Raw genomic sequence first — 24,357 nt, forward strand, 5'->3', positions numbered from 1 at the left:
TAAAGACTGCAGTGCAAAATTAGATGTGCCTGTGTAAATTACATTTCAGGCTCCAGCAGTTTCCATTACACAGCTGCCTGCACCCTCCATTCCACACCTGCAGGCAGCTGGCATTATCGATAGGCAAAAATCTCTCGCTCTGTACAACTTCCAGTTATTCCAAACACATTTAAATGGACATCCTACTCAGATTCGCTGTTCCCCGAAAATATGATTTGTGAATCTGTTCTTGCAGATTAAAACAAGAGTAAATCCATGCCAAGAGATGATTTGTCCCAAAGAAAGTTGTGCCATGCTGGGCGTACTCTGCCACCCTGTCCTCTCCTTGTTTATCAGTCATTTTACAGACCTGTCTCGGGGTTCCCTTTACCGCCCATAAGCTGACCACTCCTACTAGTATTACTCGGCCACCAGACATTCATCGTCTGCAAGTGCCACTGCGCACCAGTTATAGAAGGGCATTCACTGCCACCACCAGGCTCCTTCACCAGCATATTAAACCACTTAGTTCTGGGTGTTGTAATTGCTGCTGCTGTATTTACTGGTGACTATGGCTGGTTTCTCCTGACTGATTAATTAGAATCAGGACTGCAGGTAGGAGGCAGAGCATATATTCAGGGCCCACTTTAACACAGGACAGCCAGAGAAAGGATTAGAGCAGTGAGGAGCAACATGGAAGAGGTGGAGTGAGAGTACAGTGCACGCCCTCCTCCTGGTATACTGGGTGACCTCCCTGCGCTGTGTGGAGGGGGTCACGCGACAGAAGTCGGCTGCCCCTGTTCTGGTCAGGACCAGACGGCTGGGGGGGTGGGTAGTCGCAGATGAAGGCTCGACGGGCCACCTTTTGCCCATTGCTGGATTAGAGGGTGAACCCTCATCTGTAGGTCACAGGATTACATCAGATAATGGGCGTTACACAGGGTCTTGAAGCCAGTTGTACTTCTATCAATTGTCGTGTACATTAGGAATCACAGATGTTGCTATTGTTATGTGCATGTTCATTTTCATGATATGGTGATAAATAAATAAAAAAGCTGCATTCAAAATTTGATGTGGTACTTATGTAATATAACTCATTTTTATTGCTTACTCTATGCTCTAACAGAGAATAAGTAAACTGCATCAGAAATGCTTACCACTATATCAGTCTTATTAACAGCATGTCTATTTAACAACCTGAAATCTACAATAAAAAAAAAAAAGAAAGACCGATCCTAGCAGATACTAGTAAAATCAGCCCTCGACAAAATCACTCGCTAAAAGTTGTTAAATAAATTATGACGCATGCCCCCATTTACCTGTAGTTTATTTCTAAAAAATAAGTAAAATGATGATATGTCCAACTCATCATATTAGCTGGTTAGGAATAAAACACATTTTTCAGAAACCTGTGTGTTTAGCTGTCCCAGAGAAGGGAACTGGTTGGATTACCTGCATCCACATTTTTCCCACAGTAGCCCAGCTGCATTTTATTCAGCACACAGAGAAAGACAACTAGAGCAGCTAGGAATTGGGATATTATTGATCCCTACGGATCCCTTACATGCAATTTATATGAAATGGTTGAAGAACCACAGTAAGGAACGGAAGATCCATGTTCATATAAAGTCTTTATTGAATAGGAAAGCAACAGAGCTTAACCGTGAGAAAAGCATGCATACAGTTTGAAAGCTACCCTGACCCTAGACTTGTCAGACGCACTGATGACAGAAGAAAGCAAATAGAAAACGTCTATTTATAATTATCCATCTGTTTTTCTGTCCCGCCTCTCCCAAATCTCCTAGTAATACATTGGAGTGAAGCATCCTTGGCAGCACCCACACAATATACATATTCGCAGAGCATTCATCTATCCTCCTCAAAGAAGCCATCTCCAGTACAGCTACGCAGGGAACTGGGTAATTTGAACAGTAAATCAGTTTGTGGGTTAAACAGAGGGCAGTTTTGGTTTTTTTAACAATAGTTAAGTCATGGTCAATTTATAGTCAAAATGCGCAATAAGGTGGAGCTTGCCTTTAAAGCACTTAATTTTTTACCTTTTGTTTCCTTTAAAGATTAAGAAAAACTATGTACAGCTCATGAGCAATGCACAGGACAATGCATAGAAGTCACCCTGGCTGCCACAACATTGGTGCTGTGTGCTCTATCCATCTATGGAGATTAGTACAAACCACGTAGAGAGGACTGGACAACCAGTTACAGTGCAAATCAACCTCGCTGTGCTAGCAGGAAGACAGACTGAATAGAGAACTCCCTGGAAATGCTGAAAGGTATCTATCTATATTTGAGTTAACAGAAGAGGTGCGTGATTTTGCCATGTTCTTCCCATAGGCAGTAAATAGTTTATTTTTAACTTGTGTGTGAAGAAATCATGGAAAACTCAACCCAAAACTAAAGATGTAGCTTTGGGTGGAGTTAATAAGTTAAAATAAAACCCAGAGTTTTACTTACCTGGCGTGCTTCATTAGTAACATAGTAACATAGTAACATAGTTGATGAGGTTGAAAAAAGACACCAGTCCATCAAGTTCAACCTATTTTGGATCTCCTGCGATCCTGCACTTATATTTGAAATTAATCCAGAGTAGGCAACCGCCCATCTGTTTCAATTTTGAAAATCCCCCCAGACTCAATATTGCAATCCAATTTTTACCCTATATCCACTACTATCCTTTATTTTAAATTAACGGTCGTATCTCTGGATACACCTTTCCGCTAAAAATTTGTCTAACCCTTTCTTAAACATATCTATTGAATCTGCCATCACAACCTTCCCTGGCAATGAATTCCATATATTGACTGCCCTTACTGTAAAGAACCCCTTCCTTTGCTGGTTGTGAAATTTCCTCTCCTCTAACCTTAGGGAATGACCACGTGTCCTGTGTATGGTCCTTGGGGTAAAAAGTTCCCATGAAAGCTCTCTGTATTGACCCCTAATGTATTTGTACATAGTAATCATATCTCTCTTTAGACGCCTCTTTTCTAAAGTAAACATGCCTAAACTGGCTAACCTTTCCTCATAACTTAATATGACTCCATACCCTTTATCAATTTTGTCGCCCTTCTCTGAACCCTTTCTAGTTCCAAATTATCTTTTTTATAGAGTGGTGCCCAGAACTGTACTGCATATTCAAGATGAGATCTTACCAATGATTTATACAGTGGCAAAATTACACTGTCTTCCCTTGCATCAATGCCCCTTTTTATGCATGCCAATACTTTGTTTGCCCCTGCAGCTGCTGCTTGACATTGAGCACTATTGCTAAGTCTACTGTCTACGAGCACTCCCAAATCCTACATGGTACCCATGGCCCTCAGTGATCCAGCACGGTGACCGAGTTGCATGAATAGGTATATTTTACACACAAGCAGACATACATTAGAGGGTGCATCTCTCAGCAGTGTGGCTCTCTCTCTATCCAGAATAAGCTGTATCCTTACAGAACGACTGCCGTGTACATGCAGCATGCAAAAACACAAAATACACATGCCATCTGGTGTCTGCATCGCTATGGGGGGGAATTCAATTTGTAGGCGTTTCGACACACACATTGCCGACAACTACGGTAGAAATCTCCGCTCAGTTCTCCTTCCAACTCTATGGGGTACGTGAGGCACTTTGCGGCTAATTGAATTACCCTCTAAGTATACTATAATTGTAGAAAATAAAAGACATTATCATTTTGTACGTTTGTGTTTATTTGAATCATTTTGTTCAAAAATTAAATATATTGGTACTTGTGCACTTTACGGACTCATTACCTTATTATATAGAACTTTCGGTGACGTCCGCTGCTACTTCCGATTCTTCGGCACACCTTCAACTACGTGGATCCCGAAACGCTAGCAAATACACAGAAGATTGAAAGGATGTGGGGATCTGCTAAGTGGGGAAACAAAACAAGAAGAGGGACGAAAAGGAATTTCCTCAAGACGTACATGGCCGAGTTTATGTGGAGGACTAGCCTAAATAACCGTGATCCTTGCAAAGTGATTTTAGAAGATCTTTGGCTGAAAAAAACAACCAAAGAATCGGAAGTAGCAGCGGACGTCACCGAAAGTTCTATATAATAAGGTAATGAATCCGTAAAGTACACAAGTACCAATATATTCATTGGAGGTTACAGGGTAGGAGGCACAAGTCTGCCAACTGTTCAGGCCTTGGAGATTGGGATCCTCGCCTACAGGATTAAAATGGTACCACACCTATCTGTAGAGCAGAACGGAGTCGTTTGCCCTGCCAGAGGCAGGAGAGCTGGGAGGTCAGTTAGAGACAAAGGTGAGAGAGGAGCCGAGTACAGGCTCAGGTGTGAGGCCATTGTGTGTACTGCAGGAGGTCCAAGAAGATGGCTCAGGGAGGAGCTTTGGAGCCGGCTCGTTGGAGAGCACTCCCAAGACAGCCGAGTGAGGGGCTGTGGTGTGACCTGCACGATGCAGACGAGACAAGCTGCAAGCTCAAGACAGACAGGTGATGTGTTCATTCACAGACTTCAAAGCTTATGTTACATAATTCTAAAAGTAAAAAATAAATAAGAGCGTGAAATTGGTCTGATCACATGGGTGAAAAACCTGGGCAAGTGCAAAAACTCTACATACACACGACACTTTCTCCAAAATAAAACCAGCTGTTTCCTGAACACTTGACAACTTCTCAACCCCAGGTTCAAGGTCTTTAAAAGGTCAGTTTTGGTACTTTGGGGGGGGGAATTCAATTCACCCCGAAGCACTGCCGTGCTAACACTATTACAGTTATTACGATAATAGTGCACTAGTTTTAGTGCAGAGGTACTTCGAGGGGAATTGAATTCCCCCCTTTGTGTTTTAAAATATGGCATCTTCCTACAATAATTTGCTAGTTATATTGCGGCCCCAAATATATATAGAATACATTTTAGTTGTATGAAGTAACACCCCTATCATAGATGAGAATATCTTGATGGAAAACCGTTCAGCCCCAGTCAGTAAGAGACATCTCTCCCTGCAGCATCATAGCTGCAGAAATCATTGATAATTCCCACATTATCAACAATAGTGCAACTTCTGCTAACCAGATAATACTGACTGATAGGAATGGAAGGCAATGAAGCAGTTAGGGTACCATTTCCTCTACAACAAAGCTACTGAAAACATAATATTGTGACATTTTCTTACCCATGGGTCATGTATAAACTTTTATTCTGGAGAGTCCACGTCTCCAGATAGAAGTCAGTCATTGTCCCCATAGCGCTACACAATCACTGGACTCCCTCTCAATGACAATGACAACTGAAAGAGTTACTGGGCGCATGATTGCTACACATAGGGTTACAGAAAACTGCTGTATATGTATCAATGGATATTTCCTCGGTGCCAACCTGGAAAAGGGAGTGGAGACCTGAATCAAGTCTCCACTGCAAAGTGGTTATTAACAGATTCTGGCAATGCGAGTCAATAAAGGCACATTATTTCAAATGGATCACCTTAGCAAAGATAAATGACTGCCAGATTACAACAATGTTTGTTTAGATGAACTTAGAGCACCTGTCAAATTCCACATTGGCTTTTATCTGTTCATTCCATTGTGCCTTGTACACTAAGTATTTAGCAATTAAGCAGGGTCCTGTAGACCCCATTAGCCCAGAAGAGAGCATACATCTCTCGGGCCGACTTCCTAAATTATTCAAAGGAGAGTTGTGCAGTATAAAGGAAGCTAGCCTAGGAGAGAGCATAGTATATATGGATCATTTCATTCGGAAGTAGAGTCGTACTCTATGAGGGGGAATTCAATTCCCCCCAGATTAACAGCGTTAATCCTACTACCGTTAGTATGGTAAATTTAACCCGGCTTTCTGCTTGCAGCTCAGGGAGTTGAAAATTAACGTAATACCGGTATTTAAGCACACTTACCGTAATAACGGTAATAGCGCGCAGGACACATTACTTTTTACAGTAATGCGGCCAATTGAATTCCCCCCTATAGCTTTGAAGGAATATGAGGCACTGTGCGATGAAGAAATACAAATTCATACAAATCCAATATAGAACAAAGGAACATGCTTTCTTTAAAAACAAACTTTCAACACATGACTTAGTACGCAGACTATTCTCAGACCATAATGCACACATTTTTGTATAGTAATATGTTCTGTTAAAGGGTCTTTTTGAAGGCCAGTCTGAAGCGACTACAATCTGCCTCAGTAAATCATACCATTTGCAGTACTTTTAATCTATATAACTGGGGAAAATGACAGATTAGCACTTCTGTAGATATGTAAGCTTGGTGCAATTCTTAGAAAATATTCTTAATCTAAGCATGGACAAGTGTACAGTGCTGCTTTTCCATAACCTTCATCTAAAAATTCTCATGGCCGGTTACTGCACAGTACGAATTTCTGGTCAAAATAATATTATCCTGCTGGTGTGCTAGAATGTCTGCAGAATAAGGGGTTTCACCAAAGCGATTCAAAGGGGGGTATTCAATTGTCAGCGTTAACAATTGAATACCCCCCCAAAGTGTCAACACAATCCAAAGGAAACAAACAGAGCAGGTAAACCGCTGAATTATTTTAATTACAATATTTATTATACAGGTATCAATAACAATAAACCCAAAAAATCCAAACAAATAGAGGAGAATTTCTGCAACCCATTACTAGTGTTATAACGCTGATTATATAAATATATATATTTTATGATACCATACCTGAATTACCGTATTGTAATGATACCTTACCATACACAAATTATTCCTATATAGAAGTATCACTTATACAAAAAAAACAAAAGACGCTTCTCTCTCACAACCATTTTTCCTGATGCTAAAACTCTAATAGATAAAATCAAACAGCATGAAAATAAGATAAGAATGCAAATAAAAATAATTCACAAAAGATATATGGCTATGAATTTAAACATAAATGCAAATGTGAATAGGAGGAAGATCCAGCCTCCAACAACAAATAGGACACAACTCACTAAACAACCTAGTAACAAAGCCCAGCTTTCCAATAAAAATAGATACATAGAGGAAGGATCTCATTAAGCGTTTCCCATTGTTCATCTTTCAATTGCTAGTAGGGATTCCTATTTCAATGGCTAAGAAGAGAAGCCTTTAGTTTTATCCAAATATACTAAAAAAAATTAACCAGTAATATTACCCATTACATTTTTATAGCTTTTTGGCAGTGTAACAGGTGAATTAGTTTAACATGAATCACTGTGGCAGGCTAAAACAACAAAATAAAATAGACAAAACTGTACAATACAGAGTGCCAGCCAAAAAAGTGGGGGGGGGGGGGGAAATCAGCTGAACCTGAACCCAGGAAGGTGACCAAAAGGACCAGAGCCATGGATTGAGAAGACACAGGTGTCCTAGTCACTAAGAAGCACACAAAGAAAGAAACCCCTGACCGCGAGAGCTTACAACCTAGCGGGGTCACATGTTCAGACAAGTTCAAAAGAGATCTACAAAAGTAACCCCCAAAAAGAAGCACGAAGAGTTTTCTTGTGATGAAAGTGTTGTTTTTCTACCTAGTGAATTATACAGGTTTTCAGTCATTGATGTGTGCCTACCAGGCTTCTACACATGACAATATAAGAGACACACAGTGCTACAAGTTGCATGCATGTGCAATCATTAAGGTCAGAGCGCGAGTATTGGTGTCATTTGTCAGAGTGCAGGCCGTGGCGGATCTAGGGGGGGCGGCGATCAGGGGCTTGCTGCCGGCGGCTGCACACTATGTGCAGATCCGTTCAGCAGAGAGAGTTAGGGAGAGAGTCCTGCCCAACTGCTCTGATTGACACAATCAGAGCAGCCGGGCAGGACTCTCTCCCTAACTCTCTCTGCTGAACGGATCTGCACATAGTGTGCAGCCGTCAGCAGCCTTAGGTGTCAAAAAGGGGGCGGGGCTAAATCGCCCCCGGTACAATTAACTTCTGGATCCGCCCCTGAGTGCAAGCAAGCTGAAATACCAAGATAGTCAAAGACCTTGTATTTTTTTGAGTTAAGCTGGAAACACACTGCAGGTTTTTCACCCAATTACCGTGCCAAACACACGATAAACAACAGTTAGGTCCGATAACTCATTACGGTGTAACCTCCCACGATCATGTTTTAACGTACCAAAGCACGTTGTATCATTAGATTTGATATTATAAACTGACTAAAAATCACTATTAACGATGTCAGGCAAATTCTGCAGTGTTTGCACTCACCACCAGCAGTGTAGGCAGATCTTCATAGAGTTTATAGAGTCACAATCTTTTCAGCAGATGGTTATGAAGGATGAAGAGCACAGATCTGAAGGTAAATCTTGTAAAATCGTGTAGGTGTATACGCATGAATCCGCATGCTGATCGGGACTTTCAGTCGTTGGTAAAATCGTTAAAGATATCACATTGAGAGACATTTTCTGTAGTGTGTACCTAGCTTAAGATGTAGCTGGACACATTTACACAGTGTGGTCAGCACAATAAAGCAGACTATGACCATGAAACCTGGAAAACACAGTTTGAAAACGGAAAGTGAACAGGGTCCAAGTAATTTAGTTGATGGAATCTAGACTACAAGAGCAAATTGCAATCATGAATTATAAACAATGTCTTAAAGGTGGCAATATACTGGCCAATCTGACCCGACCTTCAGGTGGCTGTATGACAGATTTGGCCATACACATATATGATTTTGAATGGTCAAATCTGACAAGGCTCTATTAGAGTGGTCGGACAATGTCCAACATGTAGTCAGATGCAGACACCATTCCATTAGGTCTACCATCTGTCCAGTTCAACATCTCATGTTTCCCAATCCAGAATAGCCAACATTTTAAAATAATTTTCACTACCTTGCTGCTGAACAGATGCTTCCAATCTTGGCTATAATGTATTTTTAAGATTTTAGATGATGAACTTAAAGCCTAGAGGAGAAGAACAAATAGTGAGAAATGTATTACAGAATAAAAAAATTATTCCCGCTATTAATGATTTCCGATGATTCTGTGAGAGCATTTCTAGGTTCTCAATGATGATGGTAATAATGATATGTGAAGGAGTTAAAAATCTTGGTATTTGCCTTAAAAATACATTCAGTGTAATCACCAGCTACAGCCTTTACCTATCTCAAAGACCCCAGATGGAGGCCTCGGACATGGGATGATGAGGACATTGGGAGTACTGGCTCCAGTGAAAGTTGATAAGAACCCATAAAAGTGACATGAAGAGAACCAACTAGCTTTGTCAGAAGATTTATATTTACTCAGGAAAATATCAATCATGTGTTTCTGTTCTATAACCAGATCAAAAGCTTTTTCATGTATAAATGTATGCGAGAAATAAACGAGCACAGCTCAGTCCTATCTTGACATTGGCATGTCTGTGTCTTGATTACTGATCTCCTGGTTAACCAGCATCTTATCTCACTGATATCTGAAGGGACTTGATAAAGGAGAGGTAAAATTACCCTAACAATTCCCAGCCACCAGCCTTAAGGTCTTGCTGTAATATATCACACATTATTTCCCCCTAACTTGTTGGCACCCATGAACTGTTCTGCTCCCTGTAGACACCTCAATCACTGACCTACACAGACAGAACATGGGAGAGAATGATTTGTGGGTGTGATGTTTGTTTCATGGTTACTGGCAGCAGCTCACCCAATCAACACTATCTGCTGACATTCCTCTTTCAACACCAAAGCTTCACATCCATTTTGTACTTTTAACGTCTCCAACCTTAGCCATATCTCTACACCATCATTCCTCCCCTTTAACTTTGCACGCTGGATGTGCTTGTAACAAACCTGTATCCATCCATCGTCTATTCATTCCAAATTCCATCAACCTCCATCCATTTACAGAACCAGGCTCCACTATGTCCCTTATAGCTCTCTCCTACAGGAACTCTCCCTCAGGAAGACTCCCAGAACCATAGACAAATAATCCCCCTAAAGTCCACACCATTCATCTATTCTCTCCACCTTTTTGTTGCTGTCACTTGGCTTCCCCCTAGTCCAGTTTCCAAATTACTTTGCGAACTAGCTCATTTGTTTCTTATCCTTTGAACTACCTACTGTCATCCTACATAATTTCAACATTCCTATTGAAAACATCACTGTCTGCTGCTGCAAAAACTCTCACTTACTCCTTTGGTCACTACCAGAGGACTTCATCTCCAACCCGATGTAATGTTCATTTTAACCTGGTTTTCTCTCGCTTCATTCCTAGTTTTTCCAGCTCTCCGACCGCATCCTCCTTTTCTTCAACCTCTACTCACCCAAACCCACACGCTCTTGACCAGATCCACATCTCATCTTAACTAAAATTTTCTCTTACAACTACCCTGTCTTGCCCTTATCTGGCTGCCTCACACTCATCTCAGTCCTAAACAAAACAGCTCCAGCAGTCTAAACCTCAGAACTGCTACTTCCAGAAGTGCTCCTGTCGAGCACCACTAGACGAAATCTCACTCCAACATCAAATTCTTTTAATAGCAGTTCATCCCATCATCTTACAACTGTAGAGCCCGCGGACATGATGATCCGCACACGCGCAATGATGTTCCCGGCTGTCAGGGAGAGACTACATCTCCTGGCAGGCCAGGGAACTGAAAGAGGAAGGGGGAGTATGGAGAGCCTGTGCACAGAAGAAAGAAGGAGGCGACAGTGGGAGAAAGTAGTTGCAGAAGGCATCTGAAGGCTAATGAAGGAGAGATAGACATAGGTCAGCATGAGGGGGCTTCGACAGTGAAGCAGGGGCAAAACAAAACTAGCAGAGCACAATACATTGTGCCAGCCAGAGAGGAAGAAAGAGGAGACTGCAGGAGAAGGAGCAACCACGGTGATATGTGAGATAAACGGAACAGTTATCATTCTGCCAGAGCCATCTTGAGAACAAGGTACAGAAGGAGAGACAGGACTGCATCAATAAAGACAAGGGTGAGGATGGGGACAGTTAGTTAGGGAGAAGAGACTGAGCCATATCACCAAGAAATTGATCAAAGTGTTATTTTGTCTAAATAACATTTAAAAGAAGATAATATGACTGATGAAGCACATATTATAGGGATACCATAACAAGGTTACTTTGATTATAGGAAAATAGTTAATGTGAAAGATGAAAGCTGCATTTAATGTGGATGTAATAATAGATGATATAATCTATTGGGCATATTGAGGCAGGTGCTTTAACCAAGAACTGTAAATTGTAACATTGGAGTGAACCATGCAGCCAAGAACCTCAATGGGTCAGAACAATGTCTTCAGCATCTAAGTAGAAAGAGGGAGAGGCTGGTACTGAAACCACTTTAACACAAAGTTGTTTATATGTATATATTTGTATCATCACAACTGTACTTCTATATTAAATATATGTTTAGATTACTCATTAATATTGGTGTTTACATTAGTCAAACAGATGTTGTTGTAGCATTAAAGAGGTACCTCTGCATGATACTAGAGAGGCTGGAAGATATCTGTATAAGATAAATGTTAGATAGGATTGTTTACTTATTACATGAATTTGTCCGGTTAAAATACAACATATATCAACTAAGGATGAGCGCACTCGGATTCCTGGAATCCAAGCCCCCCGAACATTGCAGATCCGAGCACTGTCCGGGTATTCCCGCCGATTCCGAAACTTAAAACGAGGCTCTGAGTCATAATCCCGCTGTCGGATCTCGCGATACTCGGAACTGCAGAGGATGTAGGGGCAGCCATATGTGCAGTGGAATTCAGACCAGTTGAGGGTTTTATATTGTGGCCCCGGTACCAAATTGGGTACCGCGGCCACTCCACTACGCAGTCCACATAGATGCGTATCAGATATTAAACTACATTCACTGTTGCTGCTGTACCCAAAAATAGGTACTGCTATTTCAAACTACGTTCACTGTTGCTGCTGTACCAAAAAATCAAATATTGTACCTAAAATCAATATTGTGAGGTGTTCCGAATAGACTGGAAATTAGTGGAAATGATTGTTATTGAATATTATTGAGGTTAATAATAGAGTAGGAGTGAAAAATAAACAAAAAACTTGGTTTTAACCCTTTTTATGCTTTTTTAAAAATAAATCAGAACCCAAAACCCTAAAATCAGAACCAAAACCTTTCGTCAGGTGTTTTGGCAAAACAAATCAGAACCCAAAACCTCAAGCTAATCAGAACCCAAAACACTAAAAGTGGCCGGTGCACACCCTTAATATCAACCAGAAACTCCGTATAGAAGCTTAGGCCTCACCAATAAATGTGCTGGTGTGGCTTTTAAAGATCAGTTCCGTGTAATAATACTTACTTGTGTGTGCTTGTGGTCCAGTGAAGGGGGGCAGAGGGTTCCTTGGTCTCCCTCTGGTGTTGCTACAACCAGGACACTACCCAACCAAGACCCTTCGGTAACCAGACCAAAGAGGAGGCACCTCGCTACTCAGAATACCAGGTACTGAACTCTTTTGCAGTGCGCACACACAAGTTTATACATACAACCCAATCAGGAAAAGGGGTGTTACACAACAATGACCTTTCGCTTGCCAAGCAAAATTCCTTCACTTCACTATTATCCATCCAGTCACCTCAACACCTCTTTTCCACCTTAAACACCTTACCCCTCTCCCTCGCAGCCCATTACTTAAATATTTCAAAGCCAAAAATCGAATGCCAGACTATCTCCTGCACTCCTTTCTTCTGTCTCCAAAGTCTTCAGACTTAGTCCCAAAAGACCCTCGACTATACCCTCCACACTCCTCCACCCAGTCCCTCTTGCTGTCCTGTTGCCTCATACCTCAAAGTATTGATATAATATGGCCTTTTTCTTAGGCAACCAAAACTTACCCATTTGCAAATCTCCCATTCCAACCATCGCAATGCAAACTTCAATTAACATCTCTTCCAACATCCATCCCAGCTTCATCATAAGTTCCGCTCCACATCATTGACATCACTCTGCAAATATCTACACTGGCTCCTCACATCCTCCAGAATCCAAATAAAATTACTCACTCACCTACAAAGCCTTCAAGACTATCATCCCTTCATACATCTCAAACTTAAGGCTAGATTTATCAAAACTTCTGAAGAAAACTGGAGATGTAGCCCATAGCAACCGATTGGATTCTAGCTATCATTTATCTAGCATCTGATTGCTTACTATGAGCAACACCTCCAGTTTTCTTTGTCAGAAGGTCTGATAAATCTACATCCTATAATCTCAAATCAATCTCTCCCCACATCCTCTTAGATTCGACTGACCTACACCTCACCTCCAATAACCGCCATTCATTCGCACTTCTTCACCCATGCCACAAACCACTTATTTCATCCCATACCATGCAGAACCGAACTCTTTCCTAGCCTTCCTCTGTAGCCCATCTCTTTACAAAGGCCTACCTATACTGTTCACACTGGTACACCATTGCTGCTGTCCCATACTCCATTCTGAGTTACACTCACTCCTCTTGGCTCAGCTTTGCCTTCTTCCCACTAGACTGTAAGAAAGAGAAAGCAAAAACAACACACCAGGATTGCTGAAGGGCACCCATCACTAAGCTAAATGAGCGAAACATTGAACGAATGCAAAACATACGATCATTAGCAGATCTTGGTTAATACTCAACGGTGTATGTCCAAGGGGAGATGGGAAGGATGGGAGGAAAAGGCTAGGCACCAGGTAGTTAAACTCACATTTAGTGTTTATTAATTACAGGTTACGTGAGGGGGTGCTTGTTTCAACATAAGAGTATCACAGAGTAAATAGAAAACAGAAGTTGACAGTAGAAGCACTCCAGGTATAAATGGGTTACCACAGATTGTGAAAATAGAAAACTTTATTGAAAACTATTAAAATATTGGTTGTCGACCAAGAGCAAGTGAGCGAATGGATTATAAAACAAAGTGTTGAGTAGAGAGTGATTTAAATAGTGTAATAGACCCTGTGGTGGGACTGACCATGGGGATTTAATTCCCCATATCATGGACCTACTGATAATATGCCTTTCATGACATGTGGACAAACCTATGTCCTGTTCATATTCATCTGAGGCAAAGATTTCTAGGTCCTGCAATTGTGTTTGTTACATACAGACTATACACGACAACAATGTTGCACTGATTGGTATATATTCAGTTGATTGAGTTATTTAATCTTATATGTTCTTCATTGGTATAATATATCCATTCCCAATCAAGAACAAAGATATTGTCTGTATTTATTAGCTATACAGTCCAATAATAGTTTGCAAAGTACAGCCACATTAGTTATATCATTCCTTTTCTATTGCTATTCATGGGAGTTTCCATATGTAGACAGCGCGATAATATTCAAAGCATCTGCCTATAAGTGATGGGTGACATGCGGCTTGTCTAGATAGTGGTCTGCACCCCAATAACTATTTTTAATTAGGAGAGGTTAATGACATTATTGTGCTGGAGCATATAGCTAAACGAAATATCTAGTGGCCGAACGCTGCAAGCAGTCCCTACCACTTCCGGGTCCGACGTCACCTAGCGCGACGTTAATACTCAACTGACAGACTACAGTAAGGACTAAAAAAATTATTAAAAATCCCACAGCAAGAGTGGAGTCCTGAAGCAAACAGGTCTCAAAGGGGAATTAATGCAAAGCATTTTAAAATGTGTAGGTTAATATGGTTAATGGTTAATATTCTCCTCCATTCAATAGTCAGACTGCGGAAACATATGCATGGTGGGTCACAAACTGTGGAGAGTGAACACCAGGCACGTTATTGTAAAACAATAAAGCAATCAATACAGTCTTCTCTCCACACACCAGACACAGCAACCAGAAAGCATCCCCTGTTGCTCTGTTACGTCTGTATCAAGAGGCCTTACGCAAAGCATGCTAATTACCAGCAGTCTATGGTTTACCTGTGCTATATCTGTACATGGCTTTCACAGATATTTAGCCTTAAAAAAAAATGCTCTATGATGTGTAAACACAAATGTCGTTTTTAGAAGAGTTAAAATATGTCCACCAACCGGAGACAAAGCAAAATACCAGAATAAGCCTCCGAAATGTTCCACCGCGATCATCTAACTGGGGTTTTTTGAGCTTGTGTGTCTTTTGTACATCAAAAACAGACTGAATCTCCTGATGGTGAAATGCACAAGCATTGTGCTACGATATCTAGAAAATAGAATACTGCAACCAGGAAAAGCATCAAAATTAAACTAAAGATACACTTGAAAACCATTAAAACACACATAAAAAGTATATTACACTTCCCAAGTAAAAATTAAGCAGTACATCTGTGGAGCATCACAGAGAATCTACCCTCTATGGCAGTCTACCCCTCAGGGCTGCAATTACCTCATAAGCACACTAGGCACATGCCTAGAACGGCAGAGTTCAGGTGGCAGCATGAAAATGACTTCATGTTCATTTTAATTATTTTGCCCGTAAGGTACATTGTACACCAGCGGGTCCAGCTCATAGAATATAAAGTGCAGCATCAACTTGAAATATGGCCCCGCACCCTTGATGGTGGTCTACAGTAGCCAATACGGTGGAGGTAGATTCAACATGTTTTGCACACACCTCTATCTTCATAATAACCGGGGGGCACCAAGACTTCAACAATGTCCTCGGAGCACAACAAAATGAAAGTCTGAGGTGTAAACCATGTTTAATAGAAATGGTATAATGCAGAGCAGTCATAGGATAATAAGGCATGGGCACGATGTGGTACAGGGAAATAATGAATATTTATTACTCGCCTATTTGAAACATTAGCAATATGGCACTATCCACTGCTGGCAACGGGGTAGCCTGACAAAGAGGTATGGATAATTTTATTTTATTTTTTTCCCCACATATTACTTGTACCTTTTCAATTAGGACAACAATAGGTAGGGAAACATATTGAAGAGAAGGGGGAAGGAGCACCATTCATAAGGCCCATGTGGAGTTTTCCAACCAACTAGCATGTTCAGGCTAATCAGGAGCTGCACCTGACAAGGTGCTGTTAAAAGGCTGCTATACTAGGCAGTTCATTCAGTCTCAGCCTGGGGAGGAGTTCAGATGCCTGCAGAGAGAAACACTGCAGTGTGTGTGTGTGTGTGTGTGTGTGTGTGTGTGTGTGTGTGTGTGTGTGTGTGTGTGTGTGTGTGTGTGTGTGTGTGTATGTATGTATGTGTGTGTGTGTATGTATGTATATTACACAAGGTCCTTCACTTGAGAGAGGGAGTTCCTGTGTAATAGTCAGAAGCCGGGCAGGCTAGGAATTTTGTTTATATTGATGTTGCTGAATAAATCTAGCTGAGGCTATTTGAACAAGACACTGGACTGGTGTAAAATATCTGGCCGATATGTGTGAAGTCCTGCCATCTAACCCTAGTAGACTGTACCCCTAGCCTTATCTTGCGACATAGAACATACATATACACTCCTACTGTTGTAAGTGTTCTGGATATTACAAATCACACAGCAGCTCTATGACCATACAAAAGAAGAAGGCTGTAGGTCCATAGTGCTTTTCTAATATCTACAGTGATGACATTAAAACTCACTATTTACACAAATATTAATACAAGGAGTTATACATTTCAGAATATTACACAAGTGATGTTTATATAGTACCCGGTTTGGTATTGTATATATGTATACACATTTCTAAATACACATCAGAAACACTTAAGTATTAGGGAATATCATTATTTTAGGAAATGTACTTTTAAAAAAAAATACATCCCCTAACTCCATAGTTCTTGAATGTGGGACCTTCCTCAGAGGTGCCCATTTCTGCTCCCGAAGAACATTAACAAAGTGAGGCCGCCACAACAAGAGAACCCAATATTTCTAGCGCCCTCTCCTACCACTATGCTGGTGATGCACAGGGGTGCACTGAGGATTTTTCAGGGGGGGGGGGGGGGGTTTCCCCTCCACCACCCCCCCCCAAAAAAAAAGCTAGAGAGCTGCAGCGCATGCGCGTCAGCTCAGTTTCGGCAGCACTGTTCTATACAGCAGCCGCGGCGCTGTCAAAGAAGCACTGCCGTGGACGCTTCTTTGACAGCGCCGCGGCTGCTGTATAGTACAGTGCCGCTATGTAGGGCACTTTTTTAGCGGAGGGGAGGGGTTTTTGGAGACCCAGAAACCCCCCCTGTGTGCGCCACTGATGCAATGAGATCCGACAGTCCCAACGCAGTAACTATAATCCTAAGTACTTTAATTCTGAGGCGATAACTTGTTTGTCAGTTTCATGGGAACTTGTGAATGCCTCCTTCACTAAAATTATATTTTTGCATTCTTTATTTGTTTCAAATATTAACAAAGTATATATGGGCTTTTAAATGCTGTGTGGTCAACACATTACGATAGGATAACAAACAAAACACAACAACAAAAACACTTGGTTAGAGCTTATTTTCAGGGATATACTCAAGCTTACATAACAAATATTTTTTATTAAAAACAGCCTGAAGTGTCTCATAGTCCCAATAAACACAAGTTAGTTTTGAAGGTCACCAATGTCCGCTGAAAAATCTCAAACAAAAAAAGAACACACACAAAACAGCAATTGCACGCGCATATAGAGTGCAAGTTTGTAGACCGGGTTTAAATCTTTCTAAAAAGTGTCTACTTTGCTAAATTAATTGAACTGAAAAAAAACAAAAACATAAGTGAACATTTCAACAAAGTCTGATCGTATCAGACCGAACCAATCATAAAAATTTCTAGTGGTTAAATGATCAGCTTAGGTGCATGTGTTGGGTCATAGGTCAATCCAGACAACAGAAACAAAAGCAGGAAACTGTTCTTTGGTTAACAAACATAAGATCACATTTTTATAACAGGAGTACTCAACAAAGTGTGTAGCTTTTATGCGGAATATGTTGTTCATGTTTTCTCACCAAACACTTTTAATTTAGCACATATAATGTTCTAGAGATATCCACACTGTCCTGATGGGTTAATGAATTCTACCTAGTAATGTTTTTTTTCATATTTAAAGGATGAAAAATATGCTCACATTGTGTAGGAAAGAAATGAAAGCTCACGTAATGCACCCTTTTTCCCTAAGCAAAGCCAGCACTTCAGTAAAGAAAATGTGGAGCCCAGTACAATGTGAAACAGGTAGTCCCCCTACCCCACATGCCATCAGATATTGTGTGGGCCAGAATAATGAAACAGCGGTAGATGCGTGTATGATGTCACACAGTCACATGAGCTTTAGGGTCACTGGAGTGGGCAGGGTATGCTCTCCTCCAGGGCTGGCGATTCCCTTTCATCAGAATCAGAAGCAGTTTGCATGGCGGTTGAGATCATTGCAGGCTCCTTACACCTGTAACTCCTCCCCCAAGAGGAGGGCCCTACATGAACACCCTATTACAAGGCTGGATGCACCAACGTGTCTATAACCATAAAAACATGTCTAATTGCACCAAATAACACTTAACAGTGAAACTATGATTCTGCATTTCGGTGCATTTTTTGGACATTTGACTTACAGTCCCTTCAAGACGCTTTAATAAAGTGCCCATGGTAAAAATAAATTCTGCCGCTTTATAAAGCGGTTGAAGATTAACAACAAAAACACAATTAGTTACATTAAAGGAAATGTGTGTAAAGTAAATATAAAATAAAGTGGACCCAAGATCTAAACACATTCACACACGCAGCATGTGGGATGAGACAATACTCACCCTATCAATTCTAGCAACTAGAGTCATCACTAAGGCATAAGGCATGTTCATCATCATGGCCAGCTAGACGTCTACTACCATTCATAGGCTGTATTCTCATCAGTATAGGTTTCACCCACACATCCTCCATGTGTGTATATGACAGGTCCACTTTATTTTCCCGATAGTCTTGAAGCTGCTTTAATCTAGATACTTGTTATGTTTTAAAGAGAAAAAAGCCCAAACAGATCTTCATATAAATTCCACTCTACAATGTACCAAAACAGAACTCCTCTGTTCCTGAAGCACAAGCATTGCCCAATAAAAAGGGTACACTCTTGGTGTACTCCAAACCCTGAAGTTCTGACGCTCATGGATTGACCCTGTCCCATTGGCTGAATCATCGATACCAGGGAAACAGAATGGGTTCAAATATACAACTTAAATATGTAGACAAATAACACAACAAAACACGAATATTCCATTCATGTATTTTTCCCGTAGAGCAAGGCCAACCATTGTCATTCACACTATAGATGCTGGAGGAGATACACCAAAGACTGTAAACAAATTGAAAACTTAAATAGAAAGCGATCGGTTAAATGTATCTTAGCCCTACCAAAAGCCGATGACAAGAATATAAAACATATAAACAAATTTAGATCTCAAATTTATACCTTTGGTGCAAAGTTTGTACTCATGAATTTGCCCAATTAGGCCTAACACAGACACACACATTCTAGACTCGCTAAGCTTCAATACTTTACTGTAAAGATAACAAATTGTGGCAAAATTTTGTGTTAAGTGTTTTGCAATGGAAAAAGCCATTGCACAGAGGTGCGAAGTTCCAGCATTACACGCTTGGTGTTCTGATTTGCCATTCCGCACTGTATTTGTAAATTTGCGGAATGAATAGAGCTGGGATGACGACAGCCGATTCACACTGCTGTGGTTGAGATAGGGCTGGGAACAATTCAGGCCAAATTCTGCACAGCAAAATGAGCTACATTTTGCAGTGCAAATGCAGAACAAAACTAGAATTTCATTCAACTCCACTTAATCATTGACCCCAACTAAGAAAGTATCCTCACCTCATCAGCCTATGCATACACTGTCCACATAACAGAGACTATAAAATCCTACAGGGAACACTTGTCTCTTATAGGTGTAGAAAACATAGATATTTTGGTGTAATCCCATCCTACCTCATTTAATTCAAAAGGTGCATTAATAATACAATTTATCGATCGCAAAATATAAAAGGGTTCCACTTAATCCATATAATCTGTTGCTTTTGTGTCAGAAAACAACTAAACTATATATGCTTGGTGCATTTATTTTGAAAATAATTTAAACAAAAAACATGACAGTATTGAGAACAAAATATGAATGGTCTATCATACAAGCTGCATTCACATTTCATATAATCAATTTAACAGTTACTCTTCCAATCACCTGCCTATCTGAGAACAGTATAGAGCCTGCAGCTACAATGTAACATTGCCTATTAGCGGTCCAGTCATTGCAATGTGTATTTGCACAGGGACACCATACATGACACCCACATGTGACATTCGTAGAAATCTCAGGGACATTGTACATGCATGTAACATATTACATAGAGGCAGATTCATTGCATAACATATGATAATATTCCTTTGCACCCACCCCATGTATATTTACATACACACAACATTTGTATACTAAATATAACACTGCAATCTCCTTACGCGATATACAGCGCCCCTGTGATCAGAGAGCAGATTGGTTTTGCACAAGCACGGACAGCACATACCCGTTGGCCAAGCCCCCCGCCGCGCGTACCGTCCCGGCCTCCTCTCCGCTCCTGACCGCGGCTCCAGTCCACGCTCTACCGCCGCGTTATGGAGCGCTATGCAACCAAACCCCAGCCGCCTCGGCTCCGCCCCCCGCCCTTTCCTATTGGTCAGCCCTTGTCAGCTCAGAGAGGCCGCTCTCTGTTATTGTCACGGCTGTCTGCCTGTTAGTGGTGACAGGCCTCCTCCTTTGTTCAGGCAGGCCGGGTATAGGAGTGGGGTGAGCGGCCTCTAGCGGCAGGAAACGAGTGCTGCAAGCAGGTTGGAAACCGTTACTGCTGTATGTCTGCTTATGAGAGAGCGGGAAACTAAAACTAACCATTAGTAGCATGCAGGGCATAGGTTCTATGAGATACTAATATTGTACAATGAATATTGTTATGCAATAGGAAACAATGAATTGGGAATAGGGCCTGTTCTCACTTGTAGGGGCATATTCAATTGTTGGCGTTACTCTGAAAAGTAACGCGGCGTGCACACTATTACCGTCATTACGGTAATAGTGTTACGGTAATAGTGTGCGTAATTACTGTTATTACGGTACCTTTAATGCTGGATTAGAATTACCGTAATAACCGTAATATTTTTAACGCCGCGGAAAACGCCAACAATTGAATATGCCCCGTAGTGTTGGTGTGCCCCAAAATGTTCAATGTCTAGACATATGATTAGATGTATGACAAGATATATGAAAAACACTGCACAATTAAAAGTAACAATGCATAGGATTGCCATTATATTGGACTCCACCTTTACTATTTTAACTAATCCCATAGTTACCTACTCTCCCAGAATGCCCGGGAGACTCCCGAATTTTTCGGGGCTCTCCTGGACTTTCGGGAGTGCAGGGCAACCTCCCGCATCCTCGTTGTTGAAATGGGTGGGGTTGGGGCTAATTATGTCATCCTAGCCCAGCCCCCAGCTATCATAAGCCCAAATTAGTATTGTATAGCACATGGGCAGGGTCTAATGTAGCCATTAGAATGACCATACTCCCAGTACACGGCCAATTTTGGAGATCTCCCGGAGGGGTGATCTCCAAAGATGGCAAGTATGAGTAATCCTCCAACACCTTACAGACCGGTCCCATAGTGGGCTACCCTGGGCTGGGTCACTGGACTATCTGCATTTTTTTCCCCTTTAAAATGCTTCTAATCTCACCTCCCTGGTATAAAATCTGCTATCCAGCCCCTGATGAAATAGGGTGAAGGGCTCAATTTTTCCCTATGGGGTATCACCTGGCCACTATTATACCCCAGGTTATCACTCAATTTCCCTGGGTGGTTGAGAATTCCCCATTGGATTTCAATGTCACCTAATTTAGAGATCAACTATTTAGGGGAAGAGTCATTCCCTCCACATAAGGCTCCCATTTTTGGATTACATTATAGTGGCATAGAGGAGCCGGTACTAGACTGTTGTTAGAGCCCTTGGAGGGAACCTGCTGAATCAAAGAGGTTCTGCTCCTCATTCTTTACATACCTTGCCGGACATTATCTGTATCTCTGGAGCGGGCAGTGGCTGCTTGTAGTGACAGCAGCAGACTGGGCAGTGATACTGGGCTATAGTTATACACAGCAGGGCTTTGTGAGGTAATGCGGCACATTGTGACATCACGCTGATGTGCAGGTCATGTGACAAGCCTGGCAGCTACCTAACTCTAGAGCTGAGGTTTTCTAAAGATAAGGCTACTTTCATTTTTTATTTTCATTATAGTTGAGGCCCACTGACTTACATTACATAGAAATTTACAAATTATGAAGGAAATAGGGAGACACAAATAGTTATATGCTGAGAAGGATGAGAAAGAGTTTTTCATTTTTAATAATGATGCAATGATAATGATGCAGAAAAATTAGATACAATTATATATTTTCTGAGACTTGTGTATCTGCCACAGGAAAAAAACAAAGGAATTTGAAAACAGGTCCGCAGTGATTACTGGTATAGGTACTGTTTGGATGTTGATGGGGGTGAGACACCTGTAGAAGAACTGGTCTAGATAAAAGGTCACATCTGAACCTTCCACCCAAGTTATGTATATCGGCAATGAGGCCTATAGTGCTAGAGAGGGAAGGAGTGGTATCTACTCCTCCAACCAAAGTGAAGGGTATTTATAAGCTTGCCCTCCATTACATAGGATCCCAGGTTTCATCCACATTAAGGAGTAGTTTCTTAAATAGTACGGCCATACTTGCTTACTCATTGAACATCTCCATCCAAGTGTAAAGATTGGGGTGGGGGGCGTAATTTGCATCATCACACCCCCGCCCTGTTGGGCAATTCACGGATTGCATCATTGAGGCCCTGCCCTGTCTTCTTAAGAGAGGGAACCTATAATTAGGGGTCAGCCAGCTCCTTGGACTATTATTAATAATACTTACAGACACATAATTGGCTGAAGCACTTTAACATTGCAAATAATACCTCTGCTGTTACTGTTTACTTAAACAAAGGTTATAAATGTGGTCTCTCTTGTTGTGTAGCAGATAAGTGCAGGTTTCTGCAACTGTTGGATTACTCTTGTTTATAATTTGATTGATCAATTTTTTCTCTTGCTGTCTCACCGCTGTTAACACCTCCTGCATCTGTGCATGAGAACTTGTTTCTTGCCCCTTCAAGTGTGTCTCAATTATCACCCCCTTTTAAATGCTCCTTGCTGTTGTTCACGATATCTGCAATGTTAGATGCCACAATAAACCCCCAAACCCAGTTTCCATTTTTATCCCGCTATGCGTTATACCAATTGCCAGAGATGGTATGATTCAAGCTAGATACCTCTACTGTAAATATTATATATTAATCAACTGATTCACGATGAGATGATTGCCTAGTGATATATGCTTAAAATGCTTGCAGTAAAAATGATACATTTCCCCTAAATACAAAACAAATACATCGTTTGAATATATTGCCGTGGTATCATTTAGCTCCCAATAATATTTGAAGAAAGCTTGTTTTCATCCCATGTATCAGGACTGATCAAGATTCTAGAGATACTACAAGTGGGTAAATTGCTAAATATGCCAACAGTTTGACATCTTTATTAAAAAACTGAAATGCATTGGAATTGGTGCAATAATATTTTATTGTACGTGCCACTAATTTCAAATTATATCATTGCCCAAGTTCTGTCATTAGAATCTTTTGGATCAAATATGTAATGTATTTTGGCCTTGTTCAGGGCACACTAAGAATGCCTGAGCTCCAATTGAAAAAAAAAGTGCCTCGAGCATATGACTTTAAAGCATCGCATAGCATTTTCAATCCAGTAGAACCCAAGAGTTTCTCTACATGACTGCGATCTGAGGAGCGCCTGATCCCATAAGGCAAAGTCTGCATTTCTATATAATTCAGACCATGTATGACCCTCTTGAATTGACCCCACCCCTGATTTGACAGTGCAAAATTGAGTATCCAAAATTTCATGATAAACACCCCTCCCCCAAATTGATTCTCCCCTCGATCAAGGCTGAGTCTAAATGCTCCACAGTTAAGTATGTGACATTGGCAGCAAGTCAAAATGCAGCCAAAGTATTTTGATTTAATTTTATTATGATCCTTGATTTGTTAGGCTCCACAGTGTTCCACATCGCCAGCCAGTAGGGAAAAGTAGACATGCATAAAACAGGGACATACAAGGTAGCCAAAATAAATGCAGATGTGACCACAAAAGGTAGGGGGAGAGCTCTGCTCATGAGAGAGCTTAAAATCTAATTGGAAGAGGGCACATCTGGAACAAGAGGAGAGAGTGTGGCACAGTGTTGTGTTTGGGATAGTTGTGAGGGTGTTTTTGAGTGGGTAATGTATGTTGGAGTAGAGTAAACTCTAATAAAGAGAGGTTTTCAGATTGCATTTAAAGATTTGAAGGCTGTGGGATAGTCTGTAGGGAATTACATAAGTTTGTACCGGGACAC

The 24,357-nt window shown here is 41.1% G+C and overlaps 1 protein-coding gene across 1 annotated transcript in view; it reads right to left on the bottom strand.

Annotated features, from left to right (window-relative positions):
* Positions 1-20,529, bottom strand: part of SCAI (suppressor of cancer cell invasion) — a 106,282-nt gene extending 85,753 nt beyond the window's left edge. The window contains exon 1 of the mRNA XM_075184792.1: positions 20,401-20,529. The gene's annotated coding sequence lies outside the window, so the exon portion shown is untranslated. The remainder of the gene's footprint in view (positions 1-20,400) is intronic.
* Between the last annotated feature and the right edge of the window lie 3,828 nt (positions 20,530-24,357).

This window comes from Mixophyes fleayi, chromosome 9 (genome assembly GCF_038048845.1).
Source record: "Mixophyes fleayi isolate aMixFle1 chromosome 9, aMixFle1.hap1, whole genome shotgun sequence".
NCBI lineage: Eukaryota > Metazoa > Chordata > Amphibia > Anura > Limnodynastidae > Mixophyes > Mixophyes fleayi.